Below are 8,329 nucleotides of genomic sequence, written 5' to 3'. Positions count from 1 at the left end.
AGAATGTAGAAAAATGCATAGACAACATTTCATCTTTTATATGTATGAATGTACTTTTGAGATGTGTGTGGGTATATTGTGTGTGGTTGTGTATGAAAAATGCTCTGTGAGAGGAGAGGAATAAACCTCCTGTAGACCAACTCAGGGAAGCTGTGGCAGAAATATTACAAAACTACAGGTAATCTGATCAATAATTCCCTGAAATAAGTGAGAATACATTTCACACTAATATACAAACACTGCAGTGTAGATCTAATTTATAAATTTCACTTGCACACAATCCAAAGGCAACTTGTTGAGGTTAAAAAAATAACTGAACTATGAATTGGTTTGACCTCTAAGTAGAGTCTATGGCATCGTGATGAAAATGGCAGTGCTACTAAAGTGAAATTTTGCATTTGAGGATGACATGGCTGTTATCTGAATGTCTGCGGACATCTGAGAAGACTTTCCACACTACAAACACATTTGGCTCAAATTCCAAACTATACCTATTAAACTGTACACCATTCAGACTGAGTCACCATTCTTTCCTTGTACCTCCTTGCTGATCTCACCCAACACTGAACTCTGCAATTCCATGAGGTCTTACCCAGACCCTTTGGGAAAGCTCAAGACTATTACTATTTCCAATGCCAAGAAACTCCCCAATGGAGGGCAGCCTCATACTCCTACCGGCCCCCGGCCTCTACTATCAGCTTCCTCCAATCCATCTTCTATGCTTGCTGCCCAACTGATAGTTCCAATATAAAAGATCTAACTGTGAAACCTTGGCTTAAAGCCCTTAAAATGCTTCCCTGGTATCTACAGAGTAAACTGTAAACTCCTTTGCTTAGCATACAAAGAACTTCAAGATCTGGCCACTGCCGAAATGTCAAGTCTCATCTGTCATTTCCTGCCTTGCTCTTTGCAAGCCAGAAATATTGAACTACTTATAGTTCTCTAGTGGACCACGCTCTGGTCTGGTGCCCTGCCTTTACACATGCTCTCCCTGGAAGAGTCCTCCCTGCCTGTGTGCCTGACAAATTCATTCATTCTTCAAGCCTCAGTTCAAACGCTACCTCTTCTGAGAAGGCTTCCTTGACTCCCCAAGAAGCTGGCTGTGCCATTTCTCTGGTGATCTCCTTCAGGTTTGCGCACATACCTTTAAAGGAGTCATCCTATTGTTTGATGGCACATCTCTTGCCTGTATTTAAGTTACATGAGGGCAGGGACCACATCTTTCCATTTTTCATCGCCAGCATCCTGGATAGAGCCTGGCATAAAGTGAAGGTCAATGCATGTTGTCGAATGAAGGAATGAATGAATGAGACATAGATGTTCTCCTCAAGTGAACAGTTCAGCAAGTAGAAACTGTTCAGACTCTTCAGGACTCTAAGGATACAAAAGGCAACGTTTCCAGTGGTCTAGTTGGGCCAGTACTCTTGTGTTTTGCTCAGCAACCTAACTAACCTTGAAAGAGCATTTTACAAATGGCTGGCAGACCCATTTTAACTTCTTAGCAGTCATATCTTTGCAGTGAAGGTTTTGAGGGATATTATCCACTCAGTCTGTCCAGAGTCATCTGATCGTCACCTGCAGCTGACCACAAAATCAACTCATAAATACGCATTCTCTGTGTGATCAGAAGCAGCATAGCCGAGTGTGGTTAAGGGTACACACTCAGGGACCTTAGACTGAATCCTGACTCTGTTACATACTCTTTATGCCTCTGGATGAATCTGTAAATTAGGAACACTGATAGTACCAGCCTCAGAGGGTTGTTGTGAAGATTAAAGCAAGTGTGTACATGTAATAATGGCTTAGAATATTTGTCACATAAAAAGCTCTAAATAAGTGTAGTTACTATTATTACCTTTTTTAAAAAACCTACCCTATTCCTCCTTACCTTCACACAAATTGGACAATAGCAGCCCTGCTCTGCATTGTCATGGAGCCCTGAAACAAGTCCAACCTCCCCTCACACTGAAAGTAACAAAGGTCAGCCAGAGATGCACAAAGTCACATGCAACAATTGCTCAGAATCCTGTGTCTTGTTCTCAAGAAGCTGCTCCTCTGAGCTGAGCTCTGTCTGGCCTCAAACTCGCGGTTCTTCAACCAGAGCTGGATCTAGCCACTGGCCCTTGGGGTTGTGTTTGTATTGTGTCTTCTTAAAAATCTAATTAAAAATTGCTCACAGACTCTGCTGTGGCTTGCCCTCTGGCTCTCCAGGCCTGTGTTACCTCAAGTAGAATTCTTAACAGTGGTTCCTCAGAACTCAGCCAGGACAGTCTACCATTACCAACAACCCACTCCCACACCCTCCCCCCCGCCGCCCCGCCCAGTCCACCGAAAATGGGAAGGAGTTAAGGGAAAGGGGAGAATTCTGACCATGCAGGTAGCAAATGACTCACAAAGAACGGTGGAGAATGGCTTGCAGAGCCTCCTGCAGAGTCCCTAGTCTAACTGTAATCACAACCAACCTTAGAGTTGACATTTACTTGTCAGAAAAAAATCAAAACAAAATAAAAAAACCTTCCAAGACGCCCTAGGGATGGACTAGATTTTTAAAGAGTAGATACACAATTAGATAAAAAAATGGCTTGTTTCCTTGGGTTACAACCCCTGGGTTAGATTTTCTAGGATTTTCCTCACTATGAGAGTGGTAAAAAGCTTGACCACATGGGCTTAGGAGAAAGTTCCAAGATGGCAAAAAGCTCTAAGGTGATACCAACTCTGCTGTAGCCAAGGCCTACAGCCAGAGGATCAAAAGGAGTTCCCATATCTTAGTCCAGCTCACCAAGGGTCAAAGCTCAATAATGAGAGTGTACATTGCATTGATCCATGTCCTCTCTGAGAACCTTCCTCGTGAACCTGCAGCAGTGGTAGGTCTCATGAAGAATTTGAGGGTTTTGAATCTCAGCTAACACAATTTTCAGACATTGCTATTGTTCGAAAGTTTGGCGTTTCATCCATTTGGTCCGTGGACAGTTTGCTCAGGGAGCCACCTCATTTCCTGAGATGATAAAACCTCATGATTGGAAACTACCTAAAGGTACACTACTGGATGTAGTGAATGGACTACTGGTCCATTCACTCTGTTGGCAGCAGCTGCTAAATTCTAGCATTACAAGTCAAGGCCGCATTATTTAACACTGTCCTTAAAGATTTTCACAGAGGCTCTCCCTGGCCTGATGTGTCAATGGGGAGGTGTTCAGTTAGCATTGTGTGGGGCCGTATAAAATATATCCAAGAAGGAAGACCCAGTGTAAGTTACAAATCTATAAATCCAATTATGACCAAGGCTGTGTATGCCAATTTCACAATTAATATTTTACACTTAATTTTAGAATTTTGTGTCTGAGTCTCTAAAACCATTTTCCTGCTTAAAATATTTTCTTTTGTCAATGCCTTGAAAAAATGGCCTAAGCATGTTTCATTCTGAGTTTATTCTTAGCTTTCTAATATTTTGCCAAGGGACCAGCCTTTTGGACATTGAATGAGAGTTTTGTCCGTAATTCATACCATACCATTCTATTATACTTAGGTCCAAATAATTTTTAAGCATTAGGATCCCTCCTGGCTGAATCTAAAATTCACCCATAAAATCTAGATGCCTAGAAAAATTGAGAAGTAAGAATTATAACCTAGCAACACTATACACCTTGATTGTCGCATACTATCATACCTCACACAAATTGGCCCAATATGTAACACCCATTCCAAAATGTCTCATGTAAATGTGACAAGGACAGGTGGTAACCTAATTAGAATTTAGAAACGAACTGGCTGGATATTAGATTTTACTTCATAATGGACAAGGGAAACACAAAAGAAAGATTTAGCTAAACGTTAACTAAAAATGATAAGGCTTCAGAGGATGGCAATCATCCAATGTTCTCACTCAGTCCAAGGTTAAATTAGAAGTAGACAGTTAATAACTGCTTTGGTTTCTTCAGGGAATATTTTCTCCAATAGGATTCTTGGCTGAAGTGACATTCCTAATGTTTTTTCCTAAGGTCACTCTCATTGCTAACTTTATAAAAACAAATTTGTTAAAACCAAGTCTTTGAACTCTGAAAATTAATACAGTTTTATAAAAAAGATGACTGCTTACATAGATTCTCCACAGGGAGCTTCCTCCTAGAACTGTTAAGACTTCACATATAATGAAACTATTTTACCATTAAATAAAGCTATATTATTAATAACCAAGGTACCAGAACTGTCCATTCATAAAAGGCACATTCCTTTACACCTTCTCTTTACACAAAATCAAAGTACAAAAAGTTAGGGATGAATTACCTGTCACCTCAGTTGGAATTAGAACTCTTTTAATTTTTTTAATTGTGATAGTGCCAAGACTTAAAGCCCCTGCCATAAGAGACAGACCATGATGAAACTGAAGACAAAATATTTGGGGAAATCTGGCTTGGCCAAGATTATGTAATGGCAACTAAATATCTATGAGGGCCTGATTTAAAATGAGGCTAAACACAGAAATCCTGAGTACTGAATGGACCTCTTCACCTGTTTGTCCTAAATATAACTCATATGAACATATCCCAAATGGAATCCATTATTTTTCCTCCATCATATTTTGTATAACTCTGCTCTTCTTTTGGCTCAGTTATAAAGGTGTTACCAACTAAAATATACATGGGAATTCAGCATACAATAAATGTACACTTCCAGTCAGTAAGAAAATGTGTGTTATTAAGTGAATGGTGTCAGAAAATAATAAACCATTTGGAGAAAAAAGAAAACAAAATTGGATATCAATATTGAACACACTCCTTAAATTACTAAAGGCTAAAAAGGATTAAAAAGGAAACACGGGATATTTCTATTACCATATAATGGAAATGGTATTTATACAAAAGACATGCAACTCAAACTGTATTAAATTTTTAGTGGTCAATAGAATGACACTGAAAAATTATATCCAGCACATTTGAAATAAATTATTTTTCATCTTTAAGTCTTTAATAAAATTCTTGATCTATAATCCCTCAAGAAAAGAAATAGGCAAATAATACTTACCTGGCAGGGGAGATACCATGATCACGAAGGTGGTTTTCTCAGGGCGAGGCTTATCCATTGCACTCTGGATGTGCTGACCCCTGCGATTTCCCCAAATGGGGGAAACTCGACTGCATAATTTGTGGTAGTGGGGCACTGCGTTCGTGCCCTCCCCTGATAAAAAAAAAAATAGGCAAATAGTATGAACAAAGAGGTTACACACAGACACACACATACCTATACACAGATTATAAATATATAAAACATGCTCAAACACCTTTGTAATTACATAAGTGCAAATTTTAAGAGGATACTATTTTTTACTTAATAGTCTACTTAAATCAGTCTGATTATAGAGTTTTGAGAAATCAGGGCCACCATATTTCACGTGTTGCACAACTCCAGGAGCAACTGTTTCTGCAGGATTGTGTGTTGCACATTTTAGAAGCCATGCAGAAAACAGGTCATCACAAGCACTCACTGTTAATGACACTGTAAATGAATACAGATTCATGTTTTACATACTCTAACTTTAGAACTAGCATTTCATCTCTGGGAAAGTATCTCACTCACAGCCACTGGGAACAGCCTTGTAGGCTAACACACGGCCCAACTTCAGGCAGTTCCATTCCCATAGATTATGGTGTGAATGACACCCCCAAAGGAGTTAGGTAAGTAAGTGGGCCCTGACTTAGATAGCTTCTCACACATGTGTGCAAAGACATATATGCAAGGACGTTCATAGAATAACCAGAAAACTGGAGGAAAAATGTCATCCAGTAAGGAATTACATTACTCTTGGTACATACACAGAATAGTGTAAGAGGCAGCCATTAGAAGAATGAAGAATCACTCTATAGATGATGATTTGGGGAGATCCCTAAGGTATGTTTTTAATTTAAAAAGCAAAATTCAGAGCACTGCAAATACATGCTCTGATTTGTATTTTTTTGGTGTGTGTGTGTGTGTGTGTGTGTGTGTGTGTGTGAGATACTAATTGTATCACCATGGCAACAGTCTGCCTAATTCTGCCTCTGCCTCTTCATTTTCTTACACTAGCCCTCAACTTTCAAATCTTCATATGTCCCTGGTATAAGCAGGCATGAGCCTCATCGTGAAATAATAACCATGCTTTACTTTCTCTCCTATTCTACTGATATATGTGTAGAGTATCTTTCAGATTTAAAATCAAAACCTCTCCTCTAAACAAGAGCTAACTGATCAGGTGGATTGAATCTACCTCTGGTGGTACAATCTTACAAAAAATGCTTTTCCCCTGAAGGGTAATGATTTTGCAGGTTGTGGTAGGCTGAAAATATGCCCTCCTCCCTCAAGATATATCCACTTCCTAATCCCTAACCTGTGAATATTACTTTATATTAAAAAAAAAAGGGCAAAAGATATGATTAAGTTAAGGATATTGAAAGGTGAACCTTATCCTGGATTATAGCCAGGTAGGCCCTAAATACCATCACAATGTCCTTATAAGGGAGAACAGCATCCTACAGTTGTATAGAAAGCAGAATTTGTAAACAAAAATCTTGGACATCTAAACAAAATATTGAAGGTGTGACCTAGTTTCTTCTTGCTGCTCATGATTAAATGAGAGAGGAAAGAGATAAAGAAATAACTGTTAAACAAAAAGAAACCAGAACTTGATGGTTTGAGAAATTCTCAGCCTATCCAAATTGCAAATGATGCCAAAATTAGGAGATTCACTGTTAGGAAAGCATGCCCTGGAGAGAAGTCTAAAGATACAGCTGGACAACCTCTAGCTAAAGAGATTAGGTGTGTGACTCATGGATCTACTCAATCATCTCAAGGAAGCCAGGAATTAAGATGGGATTATCCAAGAAAGATCTGTGGAGGGCCCTCTTATTTAATGATGTGAATACCTATAACACACAGGAGACCCACAAAGTTTTTAAGAATGTTATCTCAGGAGAAACACTGTCAGTTTGGACAGAAAGAGAGATAAAACAACATGAAAAAAGTCTGTTGGACTCCCTAAATTCTGCAAACAGGAAACATGCTTATAAATCTACTCAGCTACAAAAGTGTGCTAACCTTCAAGGAAAAGGAAGAATGACTTTGAAGGGTGGAGACATGGATGCAAAGGGGTACAGAGCTGAGTGACAGAGGATTATTCCTAGGACTAGAAACCTGATATTTGTCTTGCAGGATTTGGAACTTGCTTAGAACTGGTAACCCCTTTATTCCTTCCACTTTCATTCTTTTGGAATGAGCATGTCTATAACTGTTATAGTATACCTGTCCTCAAATTGAATTTTGGAAGTAGATAGCTTGTTTTCTGGTCTCACACATAGATAGATGGAGATAAATTTTGGCCCAGGAGGAATCATGCCCGACTGTCACCTATACTTGATTTAGATTATTTACAGGATGAGATCTGGGGCTTTTGAGCTAATGTTCTTCAGATGAAATTTTGGACTTGAGTGGTTACTAAAATGAGTTAAGACTTTTGAAGATGCTGGAATGGGCTGGCTGTATTTTGCATGTGGGACAGAGATGAAACTTTGGCAGCCAGAAAGAAAATTGTGGCAAACTGAAAAAATGAAACCCCAAAGATACATTCACTTTCTGATCCTTGAATATATGAATATTACCTTATATGGCAAAAAAGTGAATATTATATTTTATGGCAAAAATATGATGAAGTTAAGGGTCTTTAGAGACAGAGATTATCTTGGATTATCCAGGTGTGCTCTAATTACAAGTGGTGTCCTTATAAGGAGAGATATCAGTCACAGACACACAGGAGAGGAGGCAATATGATCACAGAGGCAGAGACTGGAGTGATGTAGCTACAAGTAAAAGAATGACAACAATCACCAGAATCTGGAAGAGACAAATAAGGGATTCTCACCTTGAGCCTCAATAGGAAATGTGCTCCTGCTGATATCTTAATTTTTGGACTTCTGGCCTCCAGAACTATGAGAGAAATAAATTCTCATTGTTTTAAGCCATCCAGTTTGTAGAAATTTCTTACAGCAGCCCCAGGAAACTAACATAGAGTAAATAACAAAGAGTGTGGATTTAATTAATTTTATTATTAGAATGTAGAAAGCACTTAAGAAGAAGAAACCATTATTTAAAACACTGTTCTTCACTCTAACAAACTATCCTTCCTGATATTCTGGCAAGTAGAAACTGACAAAAAGTTTACAACCTGTTGCTGGTCATGGCAAGGAAAATAATTGCCTACAGACTACAATGATTGAATATCAAATTCTTCCTTTCCTTTTGCTCCCAGGCAATGATATCAAAGGAAGATTTGCAGAAACACCTTTACTAAGTTAAAATTTAT

The 8,329-nt window shown here is 38.8% G+C and overlaps 1 non-coding gene across 1 annotated transcript; it reads left to right on the top strand.

Annotated features, from left to right (window-relative positions):
• Positions 1–5,014: 5,014 nt before the first annotated feature.
• LOC132522528 (U1 spliceosomal RNA) lies at positions 5,015–5,178 on the top strand. Its single transcript, XR_009541268.1, has one exon. It is a non-coding gene; the product is annotated as a U1 spliceosomal RNA (small nuclear RNA).
• Positions 5,179–8,329: the final 3,151 nt, after the last annotated feature.

This window comes from Lagenorhynchus albirostris, chromosome 6 (genome assembly GCF_949774975.1).
Source record: "Lagenorhynchus albirostris chromosome 6, mLagAlb1.1, whole genome shotgun sequence".
Taxonomy (NCBI): Eukaryota; Metazoa; Chordata; class Mammalia; order Artiodactyla; family Delphinidae; genus Lagenorhynchus; species Lagenorhynchus albirostris.
Note: the sequence above shows the minus strand (reverse complement) of the source record. Positions and strands in the feature narration are given on the sequence as shown.